The sequence below is a fragment of the Lycorma delicatula genome, chromosome 5 (assembly GCF_047948215.1).
Source record: "Lycorma delicatula isolate Av1 chromosome 5, ASM4794821v1, whole genome shotgun sequence".
Classification (NCBI taxonomy): domain Eukaryota; kingdom Metazoa; phylum Arthropoda; class Insecta; order Hemiptera; family Fulgoridae; genus Lycorma; species Lycorma delicatula.
The window spans coordinates 44888732-44900604 of NC_134459.1; positions in this window are offsets into that span (position 1 = coordinate 44888732).

Consider the following 11873-nt stretch of genomic DNA (forward strand, 5'->3'; position numbering starts at 1 on the left):
TAAAATAATGGAGAAATATTTAAATTTGAAGTAATTGTGCTCAATGGGTCATTATCTCTTAGAACCTTTAACCCCTATTACAAATGGGTAATATTATTCTGGCTGATCTTTCTCCAAGGGCTCAGAAAAGGGTAATATTAGGAACGTTTTTCTGGAACGGAACTCTAAAAGAAAAAATAAAACAACCTATTTGGTTCTGTTTAGGTTTTCAATTTTTTTCATAGATGGTTCGAATATGTGTAAAATTGTTTTCTGGTTGGAATTTTGCGACTGTTATCCATTTCAGCAGATCCGTTTGGATGTCTTGATGAAAAAGTGACCTGATTTTTTTTTGTTGAACGTAGTCAAAGATACTCGGAGGTAGAAAAATTTGCATTGTAAACTTAAATTCCAGATTACTCACGATGAAATTATATGTAATGAAAAATATTGATTATGTCTATCGCCGGATAGTGGTTTAACAATACCGTGGTTTATTTTCGCATAAAATTATTACGCTGATCAATAATTTAGACGGATTAAAAAAAAAGTTCCTCTAAACAATCTACAATTAGGAATTTTGATATCTTGGATGATTTAAACCCAGGAACATTCACAACTTAAATGCAGTTTGATGGATTGGGATAGAATTTTCTGTAAAAGTCTTTATTGCAGATAATAGAGATATAATAGTTCGAAATAAGTGTGGAACAAATCTGTTTGACACGGATTGAAATTTTATCAGTGAACCCTAAAAAAAATCTAACCCTTTTGGTGAAATTTACAAAATAATAAAGTTTGGAAATATTTACATTGTTCAATAAATTTTCGGAATGTGTCCTATTAAGGATTGCATAATTTTTCGTACAGAAATTCAATTCTAAACATGGAATAGGGTGTGAGGTTATGTAAAATTAAGTCGCTTCTCTAGGGGAGCGAAAATAATTTACGTTTAAATTCTTACTATGTATTCTTATAAAAAATCTGATATGGACACCGCATAACTTCCTTGTATGCCTATTAAATTACATATACACATTTTTTGCTGCACTTCATTTTAACTTATTGCGTTTAGTGAAGTGAGATACGATCCTTCAGTTCTTTAATAAAGTGGACAGTTACACAATTGCTAAAATATTAGTTTTTATTTATTCAATTATTAATTCAACAATCTTAACTGAAATATTAGGTTAGAGTAAAAGTCCCTTTATTTCTCTTTAAATGAATGTAAGTTTTGTATCTATCTAATAATATGTTTTATAAATTATTATGATCTAACCATCAACAAAATGGAAACAAAAACGAAACAGGAGAACGTTACTAAATTTTATAGCGATATTTATTATCAAGTAGACTGAAACAAATGCATGAATAAAAATAATACGATTCTAAATTGTAATTTTCAATTAATATTAAATAATCAGATATTTCACCAAATCTGTTGTGGACACCACATGATTTCTTTGTACCCTATTAAATTACATATACACATTTTTAAAAGTACATAAAATTTTATTTCACTAATAACTTCTTATTTCTTTATATATATATATTTTTTTTTTTTTATTGCTATTATTGAATTATTATGTATTGCATTTTTTTTACAATCAGGATTAATAATTACAAATAAATCAATGTATTTAAATTAAAAAAAAAAATTGGAAATGATGTCTGATTCGAACCGATATGCCTTCCCCTTGTAAGATCGGAATATTACATTAACTAAAACTTTATTTGGCTGTAACTCTGGAACCAATGAAAATAAGTATCATTTATGATATATCGTTGAAAAGCTGTCAATTAGGGCTTATTACTGCAGTTAAAAAAAATCAAAAATCCAAATCTTTTTGAATTTTGGGCTTTTTTGGACACTTTTGGTCCAGTCGATCGGAATGAAAAGGGGAGGGGCACAACTAGATGTTACAACAGTTCTAAATCTAAAGTTTCAACTTTCTACTTCAAATCGTTTTTGAGTTATGCGAGTACATATGTACAGACGTCACGCCGAAACTAGTCAAAATGGATTCAGGGGTGGTCAAAATGGATATTTCCGTTGAAATCTGAAAATCTAAAATTTTCGCCGTCACAATACTTACTTTACTTTGTACAAGGAAGTAAAAATAATTTTGTTGCATAATTTTAAATTTTGCAGTATATTATATAAAATTTAAATCAAATAAATCTCTTATCTATATGCAGTGTATTAAATAGAATATTTAAATAAGGTTATACTGAAACTTTGTGATAAAATCGGTTACTGGTAGTTGATATTTTCATCCATTGAATAAGCTCCTCGTTCAGTGTCATCCAACGTAAAAACATGGTAACGTTAAATGTATTTAAAATGCACTATCTGTATTTAGAGAGGGTAAGTACATTATCGAAAAATGAGACAGCCCGTGAACAATTTAGATAAAATGGTTAACTGTACAGATAAACGCAGCTGATACACACTTAATATAGCCTGGCAGGTCAACTGTATGTATATTTATTTTAAGCTGCCGGTTTTAAAACACTTGCTTACATCACTGTGATAGATAATCACAATTACTATTTTTGTCCTATTATTGTTTTACCCTTTATCTAGATTTCTACTATCAGCAACTAACTTCCGGTTTGTTATCATTTTTACTTCATAATAGGTATATTATTTTCTAAATAATAATAATAATTTTTCTGCTTACATGAAATGAGGTTAAGTAAACGGTTTCATTTGTTGTTAAATTATTTATTTAAATATTTTTTTTTTTATTTCGTAATAAGTGTATTACAAAAACATATAAATTATTTCACACCTAGTTTGAAACGTATCTGAAATATTTTGAATAATTTGGTTAGTCTCTAATATAAATCTATTTAAAAAATTGTAGTTTCTATTTTTTTATCAACAAAATTTGTTCACACGTAAATATTAAGACAATTATAAAGGTCAAGAAATAAAAACAAAACGATAATTACGATCAGTTCTAAATGATTTCAGTTTTGCTAATATTAACAGTTACAAGTTGGTAATTAATTGAAAAATTTTAGTAAAACTTAATTAATTGTTAAATATGATAAAAAAAGTTATAATTTTTCTTTTTAAGACATGGATTATATCTTAATTGCAGGTGAGACTCAATTCAATTCTGGGTCTTAGTTTTATTTGCAACTTGGCTATGAGATCCTTTTTGACGCCTCGGTGTAATAATGATTTCCACCGGCTAAGGGTCTTTGTAGGGTTTTATTTTTCAGTGCAAAAACGCCATCCTGTAATAGAGCAAATTAGACAATTCCTATAGATACTTGGCTTTTTTGTTCATTATCTCGTTCAAATGTTATTTAGTTATTTCTAAAAATTTATAAATTTTACAGATTATAATTATTATTATAAATTGTTACGACATATATAACTAATTTAATATCGGCGGGCGATAACGGTAGCAACGATGTGAGCGGGGCGCACAGGACGAGCCGATACAAGCATTACTCCCACCGCGCAGATGACCGCACAGTTCTCCCACCATAGTGGCGCTGCAGTCCCACCACTCTCAGGCTCCAATAAAAGAGCTTGCATGAGAATGAATGAGGAGACCAAGAAGAAGAAGAAGATGGAAGAAGACAGAACAAGTTTCCCGGCCGGCTCAACGTGGGACCTTCCGGCGGATGCCAACATCCCCGCCGGAGCAGCAGGCCTGGCCGGCCCGCCGAGGGAGTCGCTGGATGCGGACGCTACCTTCCCGCTCCAGCTCGCCGGGGTTCAATCGCCCTGGCCGGTGGACTCAGCAGCAGGAGCCGGCTCAGCATGGGATCGCTCGGGGAGAACCGCCTCGGCGAAGGACGACCGACACTGCGGCGCTCTGGGGGCCACGCTGCAGTGGGAACCCAACTTCCGCCGAGGGAAAGCCCGCTCGGACTTCAATGGACTAGCCGCAACTCCCCTACTTCGCCGGAGACCAGCTTCCGGACCCAACAGTTCTTCTCAGAGCTAACGCAAAAAATAGCCCTTTTCAGGGCCACCACAAGGTTATGAAATACGAACCGTCGAAGCTATTTGGCGACAAAATATATTTAATTTTTAAATAATAATTTTGTTATTTATTTCGACAAACAACTTATGACCAAGGTTTTTGATGTGCTGTGCATATGTGTCTCTTTTTTTCTGTTTAGCTTCCGGAACCACCGTAAGGTATTACTTCAGATGATGAATGAGGATGATATATATGAATGTGAATGAAGTGTACAATTGCGGGTCGACCATTCATGAAATGTGTGGTTAATTGAAACCCAACCGCCGAAGACGACGGTATCTAGAATCTAGTATTCAAATCCATGTAAAAGTAACTGCTTAATTTGAACGTTACAACTCTCGACTTCGAAATCCGGTGGTTTGCGATGAGTTCAACACTGGAACTACCCGGTTGATATGTATATGTATCTGGATGTTATTTTCTAACTCATTATTAGATCGAAGTAATTATAAATAAAAAAAAAAACTTGTAATTAAGGGACGTAAATTCTTTTATATATTTTTAAAACTGCTTTTTTTCTAAGAAATATTTTTTTTTGTCCAGAGTTCGTTTTGAATTAAGAAATTATTACAAAGCAAATAGATAAAATAGATAAAAAATTGGATGTAACGTTTTTCCATTTGTTTTGGATCATCCAAGCAACCTATATTCTTTGATTTCATTGTTTCAGATGACTGACACATTTTTACTTTCCTGCTTAGCGCTATAGCTCTAGAAGAGAAAGGATTGTAATCGTTCCAATTTGGTTATATTCGGTCTTCACCAGACCTTGACTTTGGTCACCTAAGGAATAAAAAAAAAAGAAACCAGATGAAAAATTTCCAGATGTTAATGTTCGTGTTTAAGCGTGTTCGGTGTCGACTTCGAAATGACCTTATATATCAAGAACTACTGGACCGATTTTTACCCACTTGGTCAGTTTACATGGGGCATTGATGCCATTAAATTTTTTCTTAAAAGGTAAGGCTTTAGAGCAAGGTCACCGTCACTATCTTGAGATTTCGCCTGATAGGTCTTTTTTCCTTGGCACATTTGTTAACAATTAAAAAATAACAATTTTTGCAAAATCGAATCCCCACCCCAGAAAATGCTCTACGGAAGTTTCGTTGTGATACAACAGCTGTACTTTAGTGTTACCAACCTTTGAAATATTGACTGAATTAAATAAAATAAATATATAATATTTAAAGTGTAAAAAAAAATTTGGTTGGCAACACTATGGAATTTCAAATTTACCAATCCAAGATGATGAGGGAAATGGAATTTTCTACAGGGAAAAAGGGAAATTCCAATATGGCTGAATGCGACACTAACGCTCCTTGTGGTTACATGGGGATTAATATTAACGCAATATGCCAACTCGACCATGTTTAGAGCATTTTTTGGGGTGGGTGTGCGCTTTTGCAAAAAAGATTTTTGCAAATATTTTTATTTTTTAATTGTTAACAAATGTAACTAAGAAAAATAAAACCTTAATTAGGCGAAATCTTGAGAAACTGAGGGTGACCTTGCTCTACAACCACATCCCCTTGACATTTTAAGTTGAAAATTTAATGGCATCAATGCCTCATAATTTGAAGTAATCTGATAAAGTTTTCTCAAAATTGGTCCTGCAGTTCTGGAGATATAAGGCCATTTAGAAGACAACACCGAACACGCTTACACACGAACATTAACATCCGAAAAATTTTCATCCGGTTTTTTTTATTTCTTAGGTGACCAAAGTCAAGATCCGGTAAAAAATATGCTCAAATTGACCGATTACAATACTTTCCCTTATAGAGCTGTACCGCTATCCAGAGGGGAAAATAAAAATATCGTTTAATAGAAATACATACGAAAGGATGTAAAAAAAATTATATTTATATTTATATACACATATAAATAAGTTGTATGATTAATGTGAATTCAGTACGCAGTGAATTTAAACAAGTATAATCTCAGCGCTCAAATAAATAAAAAAAATATATATCAATTTAAAAAAAAAAAACAGCGATTTTGTTCTTTTTGGGATTAAGATACTTATTAAAGAAAAGAAATTAGCCATTTTACTTCATACGGTTGCGCGAGCGAAGCAATCCCTGACCGGCGTTTGGTTAAAATCGGTCGCACAGGTCTGGAGATATAAGGTGTTTATGATGCAACACACATGTACGTACAAACAACGGGAAAATCTCCATCCGGTTTTTTGGGTTCCTTAGACGTCAATACCTAACGTAAAAGATCCCCTGGTATAGATAAGGTAAAACCAGGTAAAGATCCTGTGAAAACAGCATTTTCCCGAATTGGGCCGATTATAATACTTTCCTTTCTAAAGCTATAGCTCTGCTGTAGCGCTAGAAGAGAATTTAAAACGATATTTTTAAACTTTAATCAACTCCCCCATCATCAGTACTCGAATGATCGGCTCCCCCACCCACAATACCAAAAAGTATTGCCAGTGAACTATCAGGAAGACCATACGCTTCCTGTTTGGCTGATTGCCATACGTCCCTTCTTGCAGCGTAGCTGTAGAGGTATGTTTCCAGAAAAGTAAAACTATATATATTTTATTTATTTCATAATACTCTAAATCTTTGCGTACGTTTTGTCAATATTTCTTTAACTAATTAATATTTTTGTTTTCTTACATGCCAACCTCTAAGATGAGAAGATATTTTTATCTATTTGAGCTGAGATTCTATTGATTTGAATTCGTTGTGTTCTGTATTTTTATTAAATGTACAATTTATTCTACGATTATATTTGTTTCTTTTCTAAGTATTTCTATTAAAGGATATTTTTTTAAACGTGTTGTAACTATGATGCATAGTAACATCAAATACTTCTGTGATAGAAACGTACTGTATCTAATGTTTTCAAAATGCGTAATGTGTTTACCTTGTAAAAGTTATTTTATTTGATATTATTTTTGGGTTTAGAATTGATATAGTTTGCCGTCTGTTATTTATTTATTATTTTAGTTATATTATATTATTCCCAATGTCACTTAACGCAAAGAAGCATGTATCGTTAAATAATATTCAATGCAGTCATGCGTATATTCATTCATAAATGCAGAATTGTTTAACATATTTTGCTCCTTCCGTTGTCAGGTGGATAAAAAAAAATAAAATTAGTTTTAATAGTTTTTTAATTTAATAAACTAAAACTATTTTTACTAAATTATTTTTAATGTAATAGTTTTTTAATTTTTTCGTTTCAAAATGTTTTAGGTTAATTTCGCCTGCAGAAATGTTACTTTTTTGGTTTAAATTAAAAAAAAAAACATATGTCTTCGTAAGCATATATAACGTTATATGATAAAGTACTTTATTGTTACATTAATGAAACGTAAGTAGAAATGAAAAATTGCCACTTTACTAATATGATGTAGTCGAGAGGTAATTGTATTAAAAAAAAAAAAAAACAAAAAAAAAACAAAGCACTACTCTGTTATAATGTGACTACTAGGATTCCGTTGTAATATTTCTCTGCAGTAATATGATTGATCAGTAAGATTTACTGATAAAAAGGGGTTTCAAAGATATAACGAGCAAGAAACGAACTGATATATTGGTTGTAATAAACGATGGAAGAAGGAAAATTGCGATGTCGGTTTCCGCAGTATATTGTATTGCATTGCATTGTACGTAATCGGTAGACCACCCTTTGCTTCTTTGATGTCTCCTATCATTCCGCGGGTTACGATTTCGTAGTTTAGTTTCTCTTTTTACGTGATCATTCTTCTACTCTTTCTTTTTCTTTAGTTCGTAGTTTATCCTACTCAATTTATTCATCGTACATATTGTATTATTTTATTTCCATTTTATATTGACCTATGTCTGTCTAAATCCTTTAAAACCTCGCGTAACTTTTTTAAATAATTTATTCCTATTATACAGAAATAAAGATTTGTTTTTCTTGTACTTGAGTTTGAATGTTTATATTTATTCGCCGATAAATATTATTATTCTTTTAATAAACGCTGTTAAATAATTGGTTTAATGGAATCTTTATTTTGCTTATTTGTTAAATACGAGAATCGTTTAAGAAATAAAGAAATGAGGATATAAAAATGACATTGAAACTAACACTACTTTTACAAACGCGACATAATCTTCGGCTACATTTAGGTATAGGCACTCGTACCAAATTTCTGTGAGCTTTCTTATTCCATTACTAACAAATTGTTCTCCTCGGTGTGCGAGACATTCTTCATGAGAGGATCGAGTATAAAAATATCTGTTGGTGAAAGTTCGAGACTGCAAAGTGATTGTGGCAACACTTGTTGACCCGACTGTTGAATTGATTCCTGTATTTTTTGAATGGTATGGGAACAAGCGTTTTTATCCAGAAGAATTACGTCTTCTGAGAGATAATCCGGACTGTTCCTCATTATTAGGGTGCCAATTTGAACGTCAGACATTTTCAATTTATTTTGTTAAATGGGTTTCCGCTGTTACCATTTTTTTCTTTAATTTTTGAACAACCTCTATTATATAATAAAATTAGGGATTTTTTGCAAAATATTGGTTTTCATTTGTATAAAAAAAAGTATGTTTGTATGTTTATGTATTTTTACAAATAAATATTATCCTTTAATAAATTCTAGTCACCGATTTCTTTAAGAAATACTTTATTTACTTTGTTAAATATATTTCATCGATCAGTTATTACTATCCGGATGTCTGTTTACAATTGTAAGGATCAGCTTTTTAAATCATCTATTCATTTCAGATTTTTTCATCATCAAACTAATTCTACACGTTTATTTGTTCTTTACTAAACTTTAGATTTCAACAAGTTATTTGCAGGATTGTATTCGTGTGGAGTTTCTAACCGCAATCCGGGTATGCTTGAAATATATGCTTTCTCATCTCTCCCTGTCGTACCACCACCGGTTTTACACGACTTCCTTCCATTCTTCTCCCTTGTTAAGAATACACCCTTTCACTCACTTCAATCACCTACCCCTCGGCTTACCTCTTGGCCATCTCAACATCTCAATTTCATTTTCCTTTTTTCATCCATTCTCTTTACATGTTCATTTTCTTGACATATCTTTTCAAAACTGAAAAAAAGTCTCGTAAAAGATTATAAATGCGGGACTAAATCGGGAACTGAATATAAAAACAATCGATGGATGAAGCCGTTATTTGATGAAAATCCAACATAAGAGAAAGGACATTTTTTTAATTTTAAAACATTGCTTACGACATTTACTCTAAATTTTTTCTCCTGTATAGTTTTTCCTTTGAAATATTCGTACGGTTCTAAATTAACAGGTACATTAATATATGAGCAATCAATACTCTTCTAAGATTGTGTTCTCACATTCATCTTAAAATCTCTTTTATTGCATATTTTATCTTTTAACTTAATTTTAACATTCTTATAAAAACAAAATTTCAATAGGGCTTTATTCTTTTCCTTTTTGGATTTTTTAAAACCAATGATTCGTTATAATTAAGACAACGAAACGGAACAAAAAAATAAATAAGTAAAACATGTTTAAACGAGCCTCACTCCTTTAAAAAATATTTTTTTTTAAATTTTCGTTCTAATTTAATTCTAATTTCAGTATAAACGCAGGATAACATAATTAAAGAGACTCTCATCGTGAAATAATCTGTTTTGATTTTTATCCTTACTGTGTAATTTTACTATTTAAATAATTAAGCTGTTTGATTTGTAGAATGTCCGTTCTTCTTTTTTTGTTATATATTTTTTACGCTATTATTTTCTGTCTTGTCTCATTTTCTAATCATTTATTTAGTATTATTTATTTTTTAATTAGATTTCTTTTATATTTTAAGATTTCAGTGAACCTTAAAATTGTTATTTTTAAACTTTTCACATTTTTCTTTCTAAGTTTTTCATTGGATTTTATTATATAGATAAACACAAGCTGAAAAAGAAACAAGAACAGACTACATATTCTTGTCTTATTTCTTTCTGCATATAAGTTTTTCTTTCTAATTAAAGCTACATATTTTATTCTTCCTATATTACTTTAACAATTTTTATTACAATGCACATTATCGATTCCGTATTAGATAGATACAGTACATGTAGGTAGATTTATATTTGTTTATTTTTCCTACCTTACAAGATTAATCTGAAAATAAAACCCGTCTTCCTTGTGTTCATATTCTTTCATGTAGGTTACCTATATTTACCTAAAATAACTATTTAAAATTAAGTCTTAAAAATCTTTGTCTAAGCTGTATTTTTTTTACCTCTTCTCTTGTGTCCTTTTTCCCCCTTCTTGCATTCAGTCTATTGCTATCATCATTTTACTTCTCTTTTTACTACTACTACATCCTGTTCCTTTCCTTCCGTCACATTTTATTCGTAAAAAATGTTCCTTTCGTTTATATTTTCCTTCTGTCATATTATATTCTCTCCTAATGATAGCATTGATTCCTTTCTGAAATATAAGAGATGTGCAAAAAAATAACGGTAATTTTTCTGTTCCCCGCGCTACTGACTTTTCGATCAATTCATCTTCTTTCTGCGCGATAGCAGCACTGTCTACAATATTGGGTCATCGACAAACCTTGCGCGATAAAAAAAAAAAATCATATCTCTCTTTGTGATTGAGATAAAGTAGAACTTTAATCTCCTAAATTGGAACTTCAAAATATCGGGATATCATCAGTTTTTTTTTAGCCTTGACTTTGAACCGATGCGCAAAACGCCTATGTATTATATTACGAGTGGAGATTTATTTTGTTGGAAAATGACGGAACAAAGCATTTGCATTAAAAATAAATGAATTACAATAAAGTGTGGTTAAGATGTTATAAAAGACTTTTGTCGCCGGCCTCCGTGGCGCAAGTAATAACGTCTCGGTGTTTTACCCGGAGATCCCGGGTTCGAATCCCGGTCTGCCATGGCATTTTTACAAGCTACAAAAATTGTCATTCATCTCATCCTCTGAAGCAATACCTAACTGTTATCCCGGAGATTAGAGAAAGAAAAAACAACTTTTATCGAAGATGTTATTAAGTCGACACCAAAGGTTTATGAGTGGACCTTTCAAAAAGAACTGAAAGACGACAGATAGTTGGACGTCCTAGCATATCAACAATTGATGAGAATATCGACAAAATAAAGGACGTTACTATCAATAACAGTCGTATTACTATTAGAGAATTTTCTGAAGAGGTGCAAATCTATTATGACTCGTGAAAAGCAATCTTGATTGACAGTTTGAGTATAAAACAAAAAGCAGCAAAATTTGTTTTTAGGATTACGCAGGAAAGACTCCCAGGGACGTTCAACGTTTTTTCAGAACCGCTTGTTTGCCCCTAACTCTTCCCTTTACACAGACTGGTCTGCGTCTCTCTGTGTGAAATCGATTATATCATCGACGGATTTATATTGTTACTGTAACTACAGATTCACATTTAGCAAACCCCAAAGTACAGAAGGCTTTCTGTTCAGGAGTCGCTATCGTTACTAATTGCGCTGTTTAGTGGTAATATAAGGAAACGATCTACGGCCATGCGCTCAACTAAAACTATCCTTTTTTCTCTTTAATTATAGCCTTAAATCAACGCTGTTATTCCTTATCAAAGAGATATAACAAATTGAATTCCGATATTCATTTTTATACTCTCGGTATGTTAATGTAGGTATTCATGTCCATTCATAATATTAAATTTTATTATCAATAATAAATTTCAAATTATATATCTAATTTTTGTTACGATACGGAAAGTAGGTGAAAACACAAAATAACGATTCCAGAATTTTTATTATTATTTTTTAAAGTAACGCTAATAAGTGAAAATTATCAATTAAATACTTAAAGTGAAAACTAGATAATTGGAACTGATTTTGTTGGTGTGAGAGAGAGAGAGAGCGAATCATTTCAAATTAGTGAAGCGTAAACAC